Source organism: Eulemur rufifrons, chromosome 8, assembly GCF_041146395.1.
Source record: "Eulemur rufifrons isolate Redbay chromosome 8, OSU_ERuf_1, whole genome shotgun sequence".
Classification (NCBI taxonomy): Eukaryota; Metazoa; Chordata; class Mammalia; order Primates; family Lemuridae; genus Eulemur; species Eulemur rufifrons.
The window spans coordinates 26,554,279-26,571,883 of record NC_090990.1 but is presented as its reverse complement, the minus strand read 5'-3'; the positions used below and the strand labels follow the sequence as shown (position 1 = coordinate 26,571,883).

At 44.1% G+C, this 17,605-nt stretch overlaps 1 non-coding gene and 1 pseudogene across 1 annotated transcript; both read right to left on the bottom strand.

The window, feature by feature from the left end:
- Window positions 1–3,488: 3,488 nt before the first annotated feature.
- Window positions 3,489–3,629, bottom strand: LOC138390979 (U4 spliceosomal RNA). Its single transcript, XR_011234630.1, has one exon. It is a non-coding gene; the product is annotated as a U4 spliceosomal RNA (small nuclear RNA).
- Window positions 3,630–8,559: 4,930 nt separating this feature from the next.
- Window positions 8,560–15,045, bottom strand: LOC138390265 (alpha-actinin-4-like; annotated as a pseudogene).
- Window positions 15,046–17,605: the final 2,560 nt, after the last annotated feature.

The window sequence follows — 17,605 nt, the reverse complement described above, 5'->3', positions numbered from 1 at the left end:
GGGATCCTCCTGCCTCAGCCTCCCAAGATGGTGGGATTACAGGCATGAGCCACCATGCCCAGCCTAAGCAAACTCTTGAATCTCAGTGGTCTAATGGGGTTTAGGTTTATTCATCCCAAACAAACTGCTGCTATGGGGGATAGAATTACCCTGACTAGATTAGATTACATTTTGGAGTGGATCAAATGTTGGGGAGAATACCATAATGTCTACCAAGGAATGAGATGACTCTGGGAGTGAGAAGAAAAAGATTAAGGACGAAACTCTCGGGAACACCAGCATGTTCAGGTTGGCTGGAGGAAGGAGACAGCCTATGAAGGAAACTGAGAAAGATCATTAAAGAAGTAAGAGAATGGGGAGTGAGTGATGATAGTTTTGGATAACTAATGGAAAGGTTTCCCTAGCTCCTGATTATTTCGCTATTTCTGGGAATACCCTGAAACACAATGGTAGCCCCCATAGGCCATGCCTGGAGTCCTTGACACTGCCATCTAGTCATGATGGTTTGATCCAGGGCTAGAACTCTGACCCACGATGAACCAGTGATCACTCCCTGTCTCCTGTTGTACCACTCATGGGCACTAAACCAAGAGCCATCAATTACAATCCTTCTCTGGGATTTTTCTCTCTCATGCGGGGGATAGATTTAATCCTCTCTAAAGGTAATGCCATTGGAGAGAAAGGGTAAGGGACAAAGAGAAATTTAGTGGTATTGGAGTCCTGATTTCAGTTTCCTTGAGGCCAGTTGCAGTGTGAGACCCTGGACTACCCTTCTGGTAAGTTACCCTTCTAGTCTAAGCAAGAGGAGCTGATGGAGCAGACTGCTGGCTGCCAGGCAATCTCAAGGAGAGACTGACAAAGGGCCTCGGGAGCAAGGAAGTCATTTGGGAGGTAATCTCAGGAAGTGAAAGTGAAGAATTGAAGAGGAGACAAGAACGAAAGAAAAGCCAAACTAATGGTGCATTACAGGCGGTGCTGCTATGGAAAATGGGGCCTTAATGCCACCAGACCTTTCGAGAAGCACACAAGTGCCTTCCAGAACTGGGAGGTGTGAGGCTGATGCAGCTGTCTACTGGCTCCCCTCCCTCGCTGGCTGAGCATTTCCCCAGGGTGTTCACTTCCTGGTACTTTGGTCTCCTTCTGCAAAGCAGGACTCCATGTCGCCAGGGAAGGTTTTGAGGCAGGTCTAAAGACAGACACATGGAATGTCTGAAGTGGGATGCTGCCAGGGCAAGGCGAGTCTAAGCTTACACGGAACTGTACATCCCAGATGTATTCATTTTCTAAGCTGTCATAAAAAAAAAATTGCTACAAATTTAGCATTTAAGACAGCACAAAATTTACTATCTCACAGTTTCTTTACGTGAGAAGACCAAGCATAGTGTGGCTTAGTGGGTTCTCTGCTTAGAGTCTCACATGGCCAAACTTAAGATGGTGCTATCGAAACAGCAAGGCGATTTTGGTTTAAGTCCTGTTGCTCACTGCACAAAGATCCAATTATTGAGGTAATGAGGATTGCCAAGAAAGAAAGGAATTTTTAAAATGACAGACATCTTGTCAGGAGAACAGGAGAAGCTGCCTCAAATCTGCCTGTCCAAGTAATGGAGATCATGGGCTTTTTATTTATTCGTTTATTTTTATTTATTTATTTATTTATTTTGAGACAGAGTCTTGCTCTGTTGCCCAGGCTAGAGTGCAGTGGTGTTATCATAGCCCACTGCAACCTCAAACTCCTGGGCTCAAGCGATCCTTCTGCCTCAGCCTCCCAAGTAGCTGGGACTACAGGCGCACCTCCATGCTTGACTAATTTTTTCTATTTTTAGTAAGACAAGGTCTGAATCTTACTCAGGCTGGTCTCGAACTTCTGAGCTCAAGTGATCCTCCTACCTCGGCCTCCCAGAGTGCTAGGATTATAGGCGTGAGTCACGGCACCTGGCCAATCATGGGCTTTTTAAGGAGGGGCCATGTGTCTTGGGGCAAGGATGATGAGTCCTGGCATCAGGAAGTCTGCCCTGGGTTCTTCAGAATCTTAACTCCTTTGTCTTGCAGAAAATCCATCATTTCTGGGGAAAAAAAAATGCAAAAGTTCAAATGGTTAGTTAAGGGAGAGGATTATAAAAATCATATAGGGGTTATTGAAATTTGTTCACGGAGCTCGTTACATTGGCAGGGTCATGCTCTTATCTGGAGGCTCTAGGAATGAATTCACATTGCAGCGCATTGGCAGAATTCAGTTCCATGCAATTGTAGGGCTGAGGTCCCCATTTGCTGGCTGGCTGTCAGTTGGGGGGTCTTTCCCAGCTGCAGGCTGCCTGCATTTCTTGGCTTGTGGATCCCTTCTTCCATCTTCAAAGTCAGCAACATCAGGTCTTGCCCTCCTCACACGTCGACTCTCTCTGACCTCCCCAGCTGCCTCTTCTCTCCTACCTGCCTCCTCTGCTTTTAAGAGCACCTGTGATACATTAGGCCCAGTTGGATAATCCAATCCAGGGTAACTTCCCAGTTTAAAGTCAACTAATTAGTAACTTAATTCTATCCACAAAATCCGTTCACAGCAGTAACTAGATTAGTGTTTGATTGAATAGCAAAAGAACAGGAATCTTGAGGGGGACATCTCTAGAATTCTGCCTACCACAGAAACTGTTCCTGAAGTCAAGGTGGGCCAGGAGAATGTGGCACATGGCATCAAAGGTGTCTGCTATACCCACTCTAGCAACTAGAATTTGTTCACCTGCATACAAGAAGGAAAATTGCCAAACACGGCTTAAAGAAGTGCTTCTCAAACTTTAATGAGTGTATCACTCCCTTGGGGATCTTGTTAAAATACAGATTGCCATTCAGTGGGTCTGGGGTGAGATCTGACAGTCCGCATTTCTAACAAAACTCCATGTGATGCGGATCTACTGGGCCTCACACCCATTTTAGGGCTTAAAGTATAATGTGTTTATTACCGCACATATTAAGGAGTCTTTCAGCAGGTTGGTTCTGGGGTGGTTAATCCAGTGTTTCAAAGACATTGTGGCACCAGATCATCTTCTCTGTGATTGTTTTCTTTTTGCCTTATCTTTATGGTTGAAAGTATGGAAGCTGTTCCAACCATCCCATTCCCACAAGACAATATCTAGATGCAGAAGAGGGAAGGGCCTTGTTTTATAATCCTTTTTATTTTATTTTATGTTTTAGAGACAGGGTCTCGCTCTGTCACTGAGGCCAGAGCGCAGTGGTGCAATCATAGATCACTGCAGCCTCGAATTCCTGGACTCAAGGAATCCTCTTGTCTAAGCTTTCTGAGCATCTGGGACTACAGATGCATGCCACCACACTCTGCTAGTTAAAAAAAATTTTTTTTAGAGATAGGGTCTTGCTATGTTGCCCAGATTGTCTCGAAGTCCTGGCCTCAAGTGATCCTCCCGCCTAAGTCTCCTGAGTTGCTGGGCCTACAGGCATGAGCCACCACACCCAGCTATGATCCTTTTTTTTTTTTTCAGTCCCAGTAGGCACCATCAAAAATTGCCAATACCAACTATATTGCAAGTCATCATGGCAAAGTATTGGGAAAAGTTTTCAATTAGTAATAATCGCACCTCAGATAAACCTCATTGGCTACATTACTGCCACTGTGCAAAGCTTATAATCCTTTTAAAGAGTAAAAAGCTCTTCTAGAAGCTCGTGACAGACTTCCCATTACTTCTGTCATCTACTCTTGTCTAAGCCAAGCGCTTGCCAAGGCCGTTTAGAGGAGGTGAACAAAGCAGGGAGGAAGGGGGTGGGCTAAAGAGCCAAGAGTGTCCCCCACATCTGCCTAGTCTCTGCGCCTATTCTTCCTTACAGAACTAGGACTATGCTGAGGGAGCCCCCCTTCCCCACCATGGCAGGAGATGACAGATTTATTCTGTGGAAGAGTGGAACAAGGGACTCTCCAGATACAGGAGCTGCAGGCAGCAGCAGAGGGTGAGGTGAAGGGCTGTGTTGAAATCCAGGAGGATCTGGACACATGAGTAGCAGGAAGACTGTCTCTTTATATCACTTTGCCCCAAGAAAGCCAACAGCCGTAAGACAACCTTCCAGGAACAGGGCACAGTAGTGTGTGGAGGTTGAGTCCAGCCTGGGCAACATAGCAAGACTCCATCTCTAAAAACATTTTTAAAAATTAAAACTAAAGGCCAGGCGCGGTGGCTCACGCCTGTAATCCTAGCACTCTGGGAGGCCGAGGTGGGCGGATCGTTTGAGCTCAGGAGTTCGAGACCAGCCTGAGCAAGAGCGAGACCCCACCTCTACTAAAAATAGAAAGAAATTATATGGACAGCTAAAAATATGTATAGAAAAAATTAGCCGGGCATGGTGGTGCATGCCTGTAGTCCCAGCTACTCGGGAGGCTGAGACAGGAGGATCGCTTGAGCTCAGGAGTTTGAGGTTGCTGTGAGCTAGGCTGACGCCACGGCACTCACTCTAGCCCGGGCAACAGAGTGAGACTCTGTCTCAAAAAAAAAAAAAAAAGAAAAAAAAAAGAAAAAAAAATTAAAACTAAAAAACAAATTTTAGCCATGTGCAGTGGCTCATATCTGTAGTCCCAGCACTTTGGGAGGCTGAGGCAGGAGGATTTGTTTGAGCCCAGGAGCTTGAGCCTGTAGTGAGCTATGATTGGACTCCTGCGCTGTAGCCAGGGTGACAGAACAAGACCCTGTCTCTAAAAGTAGCAAACAAAGAAACATTTTTTTTTTAAGTCAACCTTTTAGGCAGGCAGAAGTCCAAGTGACTCCTCTAGAGAAAAAGAAAGACCCTTGAAAAAAGTCCTGCACGTGCTGACATGAAGGTCCTTGGGGGAAAATCCTACACAGTGTGGAAAGCCAGAGGACTGCTGGATCAACCCAGAGCAAAACACATGGGTGAGCAAACATGCCCCTTGCATTCAGATCTTTCAATCTGCTTTCTATCGCCTCACTCTAAACATTAATAACCAGTGAGTGATTCCAAATATTTAGTGAAAGCCCTTTGGATGAAAGGCAGAGATAAAAATAAGCAAACTAAAAAAGAAATAAAGAAAAGAAGAAAGGGGAGAAGGAAGAGCAAGAGTGAAAGAGATCAGAGGAAACAGAAGTAATGTGGCTAGCCAAATAAAACAGACAAATACTTTCATCTAATACCCCAGAGATTTTGTATTCATGAAACAAGAACAGAATGCTCAATCAGTGAGGGGAAGGGTTGATCAGAAAGCAAGAATGTGCTTTTGGAAATTAAAAACAATGGAGCCTAAATTTAAAATTTTAATAAAATATTTGGAAAATAAAGTCAAAGAATCTTGCAGGAAGTAGATGAAAATCCTGAAGATGGAATTTGGAAGAAAAATGGGAAAATTAGAGGATCAGTCCTGGAGTTCAATATCTGACTAAGAAATTCTACAAAGAAAGAACAGAAAACACTGAAAGGAGAAATTACCAAAGAACTCATACAAAAAAATTTCCCAGGACATGACTTTCTGGATTGCAGTAGCTCCCCAAGAGAGAAATGAATGAAAACAAGATCCACACAGGAGTCATCAGTATGAAATTTTAGGACATTAAAAACAAAGAGAAGATAAAAAAAAAAAAACTTTTAGAGAAAAAGAAGTTGTACAGCAAGGATTTGGAATTAGAATGGCCCTGGAAGCCAGAAGGCAGGGAAGAATTGCCTCCAAAATTCTTTTTTTTTTAATTAAAAAAATTTTTTTAGAGCCAGACATGGTGGCTCACACCTGTAATCCCAGCACATTGGGAGGCCGAGGCGGGAGGATCGCTTGAGCCCAGGAATTTGAGACCAACCTGGGCAACATAGTGAGGCCCTATCTCTAAAAAAAGAAAAAAAAAGTTAAAAAGGTGAAGACAAATTTGGGATCCAGTAAAAGGGAAGTCTAACATAGCAAAAACCTCAGTTGTGCAGCAAGTCCAAAGAGCCATCCATCCCAACAGAAGCAGGAGGACACCCAGGAAAGGTATCTCCCAGAACAACTGAAATTGGTAGATATCCTGATGTATAATCCCCTCCCAGTTCTCCTCTTTCATTGTTCCAATGTGGTTGTATATTTCTTAGGCTAAATCACTAGTGAATACATTACATTCTATAATATTTTTCACCCTTGAACCAAGTAGTGAACTGTGATGATACCTCCTTTCCTGTACAATTTTTCTTTTTCCTGGAGTTAATAATTCCCTTTTCCCCCCATTTGGTTTGTTTTCTATATCTTTATTGGTTGTTTTTTTCTAAACACTCCAACACAACATTAAAATGCCTCTGAATACAATTTTCTATCTAGTCTTCCTATTAGGAGGTCTATCAATCAGTCAATCAATCAAACACAACAAAGCAGTCAGATGACAAGTGCTATGAAGAAAAGTAAAGCAGGATGGGGGAGAGGGAGGGTGCGTGGCAGGGAAGACCTGGTTGCGAGGGTGGCTGAAGGGAAAGAGGAGGGAAACCATGCAGACATTTGGAGGAAGAGCGTTCCAGGCAGAGGGAACAGCAAGTTCAATATCCTGGAGATGAGACCATGCCTGCTATGTTCTTCATGCATCTACTAGAATTTCCACTGGTGTGTTTACTGTCACTTCCACTAACTGCCCACCTAAGGGGGCCCCAATCTCTCAGGCACCCATCTTCCAAACTTCAGTCACTGTTTTGATGCACTCCAAGAGGGCCTGGTCCTGCTTCAGCACCAGCTGCTGTACTTTCTCCCACTTGGAGATGGTGATCCGGGAGGTGATGGTGGTGTAGGGGTTCCTGCCTGACACTTGATATGGTTGCTCTCTGCAGTGCGCTGGGCCTCCTTGTGGATGGCCAGGAGAGCCTCCTGCACCATCGGGAAGGGTCGACTTGAACTGGTCGTGGCCTGAGATCAAGCCCTCAAGCTTCTCGATCGTGTGGATGATGAAATGTCCTGGAGGTCCTCCATAGCACACTCTATCCAGGTGTTGAAGGAGGCTGCTTGATGTATTCCTCTCCAGCTGCTTCCCTGAGACTGTGGGCAGAGAGCCAAGGGTGTCCACTGGTCACAGTTCTTCTGGTACCAAGTGTTGACATTATGGGAATTACAATAATCCAGCTCGTTGAATTCCTTGGCAGGGGCCTCTGTGATATTAATATTATGAAATATATGTTTGGTCTTCCGCCCTGGTTCCGAGCATACAACAACTAAAATCCTTAGAATCTCCAAAGTGATGTGCCTTTGTATGCTGATGAGTGGATTGATGGCTGGAAGCCCCTAGGTAGCTTCAGGGTGGGGGCTGATCACCAGAAAGACCAAGGCATGATTACAGGGTTGGGACTTTCAGCCCCACCGCCTAACCTCCGGGGAGGGAAGAGGAGCTGAAAGTTAAGTTGATCACCAATGGACAATAGTTGCTATGTAATAAAGCCTTCATAAAAATTCAGAGGACAGGGTTTGGGGAGCTTCCAGATAGCTGTACTCATGAAGGTTCCTGGAGGGTGGCATGGCCAGAGAGGAAGCTCCACACCCCTTTTCCCATACCTGGCCCTATGCATCTATATCCTTTGTAATATCCTTTATAATAATCCAGCAAATGTAGGTAACGTGTTTCCTTGAGTTCTGGGAGCCACCCTAGCAAATTAATGGAACCCAAAGAGGTTGTGGGAACCTCAATTTATAGCCAGTTGGTCACAAGCACAGTTAAATAACCTGGGGCTTGTGATGGGCATCTGAAGTAGGGCAGTCTTGGGGACTGAGCCCCAACCCTGTGGGATCTGATGCTATCTATCTACAGGTAAATAGTGAATTGAATTGAATTGAATTAGAGGACACTCAGGCTGAGCGCAATGGCTCACTCCTATAATCCTAGCACACTGGGAGGCTGAGGTGGGAGGATTGCTTGAGCTCAGGAGTTTGAGACTAGCCTGGTGAGTGCCTGTAGTCCCAGCTACCTGGGAGGCTGAGGCAGAAAGATCACTTAGAGCCCAGGAGTTGGAGGTTGCAGTGTGCTACAATGACACCACTGCACTCTACCCAGGATGACAGAGAGAGACTCTGTCACAACAAAAACAAACAAGGCAACTGAACACCCCTCTTCATAACCCCCCACCCCTGCATATTAAAATAATTTAAAAAATAAATAAATAAAAATAAAAAGGAAAAAAAATAATTAGAGGACACCCTGCTGGTGTCCACTGCAGAACTGCTTACTTGCTGGGTGGGTGGGGACAAACCCACACACATTGGTCACATAAGTCTTCTGGGTTGTGTGAGAGCAGGGGAAAAACAGTTTGAGTTTTTTCCACTCTCAGAGCCTTGATCTGCTGCATGCAGTCCTGGTGTGTGGTCAGGTCACTCTTGAAGGCCTCGTGCTTGTAAATAAGCGCTTTGATACCCAACACGGTGGCACAGTCCTGGTGCTTTGGCATGTCTTCCCTCCCATGGGTCCAGGCCTCCCGAATGGAGGCTTCTGCCAGAGCTCTCTGTCAGGTGGTGGACCACTCCAGCCTGTGGATCTCATTCAGAAGCCCCTCATAGCCCTTCTCAGCCTGTTCCAGATGCCGCCAGCTGTTGGTCATGTCTGAGATCATTTTGCCCTTTCAGGGCATGAAAGTGGGCTGGCTGTTGAGGTGTACCTTGGTCTTCAGGTGGTACTTCTCCTGTACCTTGGCTGTCTTGTGGACACACTGGTAGTCATGGAAGTCCTCCAGCTCCTGCTGTCTCTCCTGGATGGTGCTTTGGGGCATGCGGCCCTCCAGCTAAGGGGTGGTGCACCAGATCCACTGAAGGAGATCACTGACCAGCCTCTCATAATCTTCCACCGGGTGTTCATTCTCCTGGTTGACAGCCGGCACCTTCCAGATCTGGTTGGCAACAGTCTCAGCCTTCTGTGCTCCTGAAAAGGCATGGCCGAAGCTGGACATGTAGGTCATCACGGCCTTCCTGTCGGGCCAGGCTGTGTTCACAATGTGCAGTGTCTTGGAAATATTTCTTGGCCACCTCAATGGCATTGCTCAGACTGGTGACTGGGTTGTCCTTTCTCAGCTTGTCATACCTAATCAGCTCCAGTCTGTGCCAGTGGATCAGAGCACTCAAGGCAATGCTGTCCTTCCCGCTGATGTGGAAGTTCTGCGTGTTGACATTCCTACATGGGACCACCTTTCTCTGGCACCAGAAAAGGAGCCCTTCCTTGCCAGAGGTCTCTTCCATAGAGATGTCCTGGATGGTGAACTGGAGGAGGATGGGCCAGATCATGGCCAGGGGCATCTTTGTGCTGCCGTCCACAATCTCTTCTACCCCAGTGGAGACCAGCTTGACTCCTTTGCTGGTGACAAAGTCCAGTGCTTTGTTCACAGTGTTGATTTTGTGCACTCTCATCTTCCCCTGCTCTGGCTTAGGCGACCACTGCCCTGAAATGAACTTTAGGAGGAACATGAGCTTGAGCCTGTCTCAAAAGTCCTGGTTGATGTTCTTGATCTGCATGCCACCCTTGGCAGGTGGGAGATGCCCCAAGCTGTGCAAGTCTTGAGCTGCTGCTTCTCCTAGACCGGGTCCAACCATAGGTCCGGATCCCAGTGATCCTCTTCGGCCATGTAGTCACCTGTGCTATCCCCACTGCCAGTGCCGTTGCTTCCACTGCTAGGGCTGAATAGCGGGACTGGTTCGCCATGTGGTAGTCACCGTCCCTCCCCCTCTCACTTGCCCATGAGCCCGCCAGCTCTGCCCAAGCCACAGCTGCCACTTCTGCTGCTTCAGCCCTTGCTCTGCCCTGGTTTGGACAGTTCTGTCTGTGGCAGACAGACACTCAGGAGGGGGCCCCAGGATTCTCATTCCCTGGTGTTCATGCCCATCTACAACCCTCAGTCTGAGTGTGGGCAGTACCTGTAACTTGCTCCTAGCCAATAGAATATGGCAAAGGTAAAGGATTCTGCAGACGTAATTAAGGCCCCAAATCACTTGAATCTGAGTTAATTAAAAGGGAGGCCTAGGTTCTAGCATCAGCTTTGCAATAGTTTTCTCTTGAACTCAGGCAAGTCCCTTCCCCTCCACGGGCCTCAGTTTTTTCATCTGTACAATCGGAAGTTGGACTAGTGGAACTCTGAGGTCCCTTTTAGTTGAAATATTTTGGGTATTGTCCCCAACCAGAATCCACTCTCCTACTGTGAGGGGTCATGTGTCAACTCCATTTCTCTTCTTAGAGGGATCCAAACCAAAATAAATGCCCTCACCTTAGAGTGAAGATCCTAACTCATTGTTTGGGTTTCCTGTCTCACCACAGTTCTTCTTCCATGGAACTATGGTGCCTCCTCATTAGCCTTGTTAACATACCAACAAATGTTTGGGTGAGCGGTAAGGAAGGGGCTGCATCTGACCTGCTGTGTATGGTCTATGGTCTGAACCACATTGTATGAAAGGACACAGTTTTTTCAATTAACCCTGGATCACTGAGGGACCTCTCCTAGGAGTTATGAACCAGCTAAGGGAAGATGCTATAGTGGGGGAGAAGGAAAGAAGAAGGGTGTGAAGGGGGGAGAGAGAGACAGAGGAGGGGAGAGAGAGAGAGAGAGAGGGAGAGAGAGAGAGAAAGGATAGATGCTAGTTTAAAGGAAGATCTATTGAGAAACTACCAGTAAGGTAGAAAAAAATCCTTTTTTTTAACACAATTTTTTTTGATACAGGGTCTCACTCCGTTGCCCAGGATAGAGTGCAGTGGCAAGATCATAGCTCACTGCAGACTCAAACTCCTGGGCTCAAGAGATCCTCCTGCCTCAGCCTCCTGGATAGCTGGGACTACAGGTGTGCATCACCTCACCCAGCTACTTTTTCTACTTTTTGTAGAGATGGGGTCTTGCTATTTTTCTTAGACTGATCTCAAACTCCTGGTCTCAAGCAATCCTCCTGCCTCAGCCTCCCAAAGTGCTGGGATTACAGGCATGTGCCACAGCACCCAAGCTAAACATAATTTTAAAGTAATTGCATACACCAGGAAAGAATGTATTTTCCTCTGAGGATTTGGGGAGTTCCTGTGACAGAGAGCAAATGTCCAACACATATTTCATGTGCACCCTACAATTCCCATCCTCCTTGCAATTAGGATGTGACCATGTGACTGGATCTAGCTAAAGATCTGTGAGCAGAAGTGACTTGGCTCACTTCTGGGGTGAGGTAGTTAAGAATTTCTGTGTCTTGTCCATCCCTTCTTCCCCATCACATATTCTTGATGGTACCGGTTCAGAATGGCAAAGCCTTGGTCAGTCTCTTTCCCTGAGGACTGTGATGGAGCAGAGTCCTCCCCAATTCACACTGGACATGTAATGAGAGCTAGAAATAAATTTGTTGAATTAAGTCACAGAAATTTCAGGGCTTGTCTATTGCAGCAATTAGCAGTTAATTATACTGACTAATACTCTTATTCTATACTGATATCCCTGGATGCCCTCTGCCATCTATATTCCTTCCTTTGCACAAATTCCATTTACCTGGATGCCCAGTGCTCTTAGTTTATTGCTCTGTACACTGCAGACATTAAGGTGTGTATGTATGAAGTGCTTTTACATGCTTTGAGACTATGTTATTAGGTACCTGTAAATTTAGAATTGTTGCAACTTCGTAGTTTGTTGATACTTTATTCATTGTGCAGTATCTAGTAATTTTTCTTGCCTTAAAGTCTAATTTATATAATGGTGGTTTAGATACACTGATTTTCTTTTTTCTTTTCTTCCTTTCTTTCTTTCTTTTCTTTCTTTTTTTTTTTTTTTTTTTTGGAGACAGGGTCTCTGTTACCCAGACTAGGGTGCTAGAGTGCATAGAGTGCAGCGGCATCATGATAGCTCACAGCAACCTCAAACTCCTGGGCTCAAGTAATTCTCCCACCTCAGCCTCTCAAATAGCTGGGATTACAGGTGTGTGCCAACAGACCTGGCTAATTTTTTTTTCTTTTTTTTTTTTTTGTATAGATGAGGTCTCGCTATGTTGCTCAGGCTGTTCTTGAGCTCCTGGCCTCAAGTGATCCTCCCATCTCGGCCTCCCAAAGTGCTAAGATTACAGGCATGAACCACCATGCCCGGCCTGATTTTCTTTTAGTTACCATTTGTATAGCATTTTTTAAAAATAACCTTTTACTTTAACATACCTGTATCCTTATATGTAAGATTTTTAAAAGCAGTATAAAGTTGCTTTTTAAAGCCTAATCTGACAATCTTTATTTTTAAATAGGAATATTTCATCCATCTATATTTAAAATAGTTATTTATACATTTGGGTTTCAAAAGATCATACTATTTGTATTCTATTTCTCTCACATGTTCTATGTTCCTTTTTTCTTTTAAATTTTTCTTTCTTTCTTTTTTTTTTTTTTTTGAGACAGAGTCTCACTCTGTTGCCCAGGCTAGAGTGAGTGCCGTGGCATCAGCCTAGCTCACAGCAACCTCAAACTCCTGAGCTCAAGCAATCCTCCTGTCTCAGCCTCCCGAGTAGCTGGGACTACAGGCATGCGCCACCATGCCCGGCTAATTTTTTTCTATATATATTTTTAGCTGTCCATATAATTTCTTTCTATTTTTAGTAGAGATGGGGTCTCGCTCTTGCTCAGGCTGGTCTCAAACTCCTGAGCTCAAACGATCCGCCCACCTAGGCCTCCCAGAGTGCTAGGATTACAGGCGTGAGCCACCACGCTGGCCTAAATTTTTAAATTAATTTTATTATTCCAAATTTTCCTATATTAGCTTGTCAGTAACATATTTCTGTTACTTTTTTTCATGATTACCCATGATTTTTACAGCATGCATCCTTGACTTGTTAAAGTTTAATATAAATTAATTCTTTTACCACTGCTTAGACAATGCAATTTACTTGCCCTACACTGTTCTATTTTTTGTGATGTGTTTTAATTCTACATGCACTTATTTTTAGAAATGTCATCTCACTCTGTTGCCCAGGCTAGAATGCAGTGGCATAATCATAGCTCACTGCAACTTTGAACTCCTGGGCTCAAGCAATCCTCCTGCCTCAGCCTCCCAAAGTGCTGGGATTACAGCTGTGAGCCACCATGCCCAGCCTCTGTATGTATTTAAAACTCTACATGACATTATAGTGTATACAGTTATTGATCATTTATTTTTACCCATATATTTACCTTTCCCATTGCTCTTGTTTTTCCCTGAATGTTCATACTTCTTTTGGGTTTATTTTTTTATTTTTATTTTTATTTTTTTTTGAGACAGAGTCTTGCTCTGTTGCCCAGGCTAGAGTGAGTGCCATGGCGTCAGCCTAGCTCACAGCAACCTCAAACTCCTGGGCTCAAGCAATCCTTCTGCCTCAGCCTCCCAAGTAGCTGGGACTACAGGCATGTGCCACCATGCCCGGCTCATTTTTTCTATATATATTTTTAGTTGTCCATATAATTTCTTTCTATTTTTAGTAGAGACGGGGTCTCGCTCTTGCTCAGGCTGGTCTCGAACTCCTGACCTTGAGCGATCCACCCGCCTCGGCCTCCCAGAGTGCTAGGATTACAGGCGTGAGCCACCACGCCCGGCCTGGGTTTATTTTCATTTAAAATTTTTTCCTTTAGTATTTCTTTTAGTGCGGATCTGTGGATGAAGAATTTTCTCAGGTTTTGATTGTCTGAAAATATTTATTTTGCCTTGATTTTTGAAGGAGATTTCTGCTGGATATAGAATTTGCGATTAACTGTTATTTTCTTTTAGTACCTTAAAATGTCCTTCCATGATCTTCTGGATTTTATCATTTATATGAAGGAATCAGTTGTCAGTCTTAATGTTAATGTTGTTCCTGTGAAAGTAATATGTCTCTTTTTTTCCTAATTGATTTTAATATTTTTTCTTTGTCTTTGGTTTTTAGCAGTTTTATTATGAAGCGTTTAGATGTAGGGTTTTTTGTTTGTTTTTTTTTTTTACATTTATTCTACTTGGGATTGATAGCACTTCTTGAGTATGTATCTTGATGTCTTTCAACAGTTTTGGAAAAATTTTCAACTACTCTTTCTTCAAGTATTTCTTCTTTTCATGCTCTCTCTCTTATCTTTCTAGGACACTAATTTCATGTATTTAGGCCTCTTTACCATGTCCTATATGTCGCCTTCTCTCTTATCTATGTTTTCCATTCTTTTCCCTCTCTCCATACTTAAGTTTGGATATTTCATACTGAAACTATCTTCCAGATCATTAATCCTAGAATTAGCCGTGTCTAATTTGCTGGTAGATCCATCTACTGTGTTAAATACACGTGTTATATTTTCAGTTCTAGGATTTCAATTGCATTCCTTTTTAGAATATCCAGGTTTGGTGATTAGCTAGCACTCTACCATAATCACAATGCAAAATCTTGCTGCTCTACACAGATCTACCCCCATTTAGTTACATGAACCAATAAAATCTCATTTTTGTTGAAGTCAGCTTTCTTTGGATTTCCTGTTACATACAACTAAAAAATCTTAACTGACAGTGTTGAGATATTTCCTTTCATGATGTCAAAATGGGTGCAGCAGCTCCAGGTGTTAAATGGAGACGACACCCAGAGAAGTGGGACATTTCCCCTCTTTTTATTAGGAGGGAAAATGTTTTCTATAATTCCCCAATTCAGAAGGCTAAGGCTGTAATCATATGCCACATGGAATGGGAAGAAAATGATTAGCCAAGATAATCTTTATTCATTGCTGAATTTGGCAAGAGGGTCATCTTCCCTTATAAAACAATTACAGTGGATGAACATCCAAATAAAATTGGGGCTGTCAATATAAAATGTGAGAAGGGAGGGGTATTGGGTAGACAATCAACAGTGTATACCCCACTCACATGTGTACTTATTTTCTGTAAAGTCGGGTGTGTACGTGTAGAAAATATCAGGAATGGTACACATCAATCTGTTAACAGAATTTAAAATTTTGGAATGGAACTATCTGCGGTGGAATGAATGGATATTTTCACATTTTATTTAAAATATTTTTGTTATTTTATATAACTTTGGTAATTTAAATTTAAAAGGACTGCTTCAATGAAAAAGGGCCATTGAGAAATGAGCTATAATAAAAAAATAGAAGCAGAGAAGCTTATGTTGGTGTACCCCATTGCCCCTAGTACAGTCTCTCAGGTGCCAGTGGCAGGTTTATCCCTACTGGGGATTTGGAGACACGAGGCTATCAGAGCCTGGTGCCATCAAATATTTAAACCATCCAGCTCCCTCCTTTCAAGCTCTCAAAGCTGCCTCACATCATAAATTGGCTCCCTGTGCACATTTTCCTACAGGGAAAGAATGTGCTGGACATGGCGATGTGGACATTCTGGCCCCCTTGGCAGCTCCATTTCTCATCATAAATTAGTACATTGGTTCTGAGGCTCAGATAGCAGGAGGGGGGTCGAGTTAGTATGATCTACCCCCCAGTACTCCAATATGTAGGTTCTCTCTTAGTGCTGTTAAAGTCAAGTTTATAAGCCTGGACCATGATGAATTCACCGAGGTAAATGTCACCTCTGATGCCACTTGGCAGCTGGCCAGCCAGCCTGCCCTGATGACACTCCTGTCTCTTCAAGTACATTTCTTTCCCACTCTTGTGCTTTCTGACCACATTCATATTAACCAGTTGTCTCATTTTTCTATCCCTCACTCTGTCTTTTCTTCTATGGCCCCCCCAATTATATATATATTTTCTACTTCACAGTTAGCCTTCCTTTATCCTTTCTTTTCTTTTTCTTCTTCTGTTTTTCACCTTAATTAACCATAGAGTTGAATAATAATATACACCAGAGCTATGTGCCAAGCACTGTGTGCTGAACCGTATATAAAAATTATATTCTGACCTAACAATAACTGGGTAAAATGTTTTCATTCCTATTTTACAGAGGAAGAAATGGAGGCTCATAAAGGCTAAGTAATTGTGTTATTGTGTTTCATAATTTTTTTTTTTTTTTTTTTTTTTGAGACAGAGTCTCACTTTGTTGCCCGGGCTAGAGTGAGTGCCGTGGCGTCAGCCTAGCTCACAGCAACCTCAAACTCCTGGGCTCAAGCGATCCTACTGCCTCAGCCTCCCGCGTAGCTGGGACTACAGGCACGCACCACCATGCCCGGCTAATTTTTTCTATATATATTTTAGTTGTCCATATAATTTTCTTTCTATTTTTAGTAGAGACGGGGTCTCGCTCTTGCTCAGGCTGGTCTTGAACTCCTGACCTTGAGCGATCCACCCGCTTCAGCCTCCCAGAGTGCTAGGATTACAGGCGTGAGCCACCGCGCCTGGCCGTGTTTCATAATTTTAAAGATTTTCTCTGCTTAATTTTCTCTCTTTTTTTTCTCTTCACCACCTCACTCAGCAGGATATTTTTTCTCTTTGTTTTCCTCACTCTGCTTAATTTTCAAAGTTAGTAAATTAAATACTTTATGTTTCCTTTATCTAAGTTTGTTTCCTGCAGGAGCTGGATTTAAAAGAAAAAGAAAAAAGTTTGTTTATAATCTCCACCTGTTTTTGCCCACGAGTCTATTGTCCCAGAAAAGAGTCCACCTAGGGCATATTTCTTTGTTTCTTAGGCTGGAGAAGGGGAGGTGGAATGGATGAGGAAAGAGACAAATTAAAGATGTCCCTTTGAATGATAAAGCTCCCCCACTGTCCTTTGCCTCTCCCTCTCCTTTTTCCTGAGAGCAGGGGTTGACCCTGATTTCTCTGGCACAATTTTAGTCTCCGCCAAGGAGGAGATAACCTTCCCTGTCCAGTCAGGCTGAATGCATTTTCTGCATTGGTGCAAAAAGGTGAGATCAAATTTTCAGCACCTAGATTTGTAACCTTCAGGAACTTGGAGATGGAGAATGTGGTAAGGTGGGATCTTCCCTCCCTCCAGATGACTTTTCATTTTTAGGGGGTGTTGAATTAAGCTGCTCAGCTCCAACAGGTGTTCTCTCCATGATCCTAGAAGATAGTGAGGTAGAAGTAGACAGAAGTATCCCTTCCATCCTGCTTCAGTAGGGGTCTGAGCCAAGCAAAAGAGAAAACAAGATATTTCCAGGTGGGTTCCAGGCCCCTCCACTCTTACTCCAGGAAGTGGAGGCTGCTTGGCTCCTAGAGCCTCGACTCGCAGGATCTTGGTTTGGGGCTGGAGGAGCAGGCAGTGACCGGTGTGCCAGGGATCAGAGCACGGCCTCAGAGAAGTCCCAGGTCCAGCTGGAGAAGAAGGGTCCAGACCCTGGTGGATTCAGCACCACAGACGAAAGCAGTCCAAAGTTGTCCCTCGGGCTGGGGGGTTCAGCACCACGACCAGAGCCTTCCCTCCCTGCTCCCCACCTCCAGCTCCAGCCAGCTCCCTGTCGTATTCCAGGCATAGACCTAGTCCTGGCCTTTGGTTAGCTAGCCCTCAGCACTTAAGTATGGCGATAAATGAAGGGTTGGTTTCCTACTAAGGCCCTTCAGAATTTCTTCACTGTGCTGTCTATTGTGCAGCTTCCTGGTAGAGCAGGGTTCGCCTTGGAGCAACTCTTATTAAAAGCCAGCTGATTTGCATATATCTGCATTCACTAGGGCTTCTCCGTTCTGGTTTTATTATAAATGAATTGTTCAGAGGAAGAAATAGAAGGATTATTCCACTCCTTTTCTTTATCTTCTTTCCCCCATTCCTAGGTTCTCAGTTTGGTAACTTCCCCCAG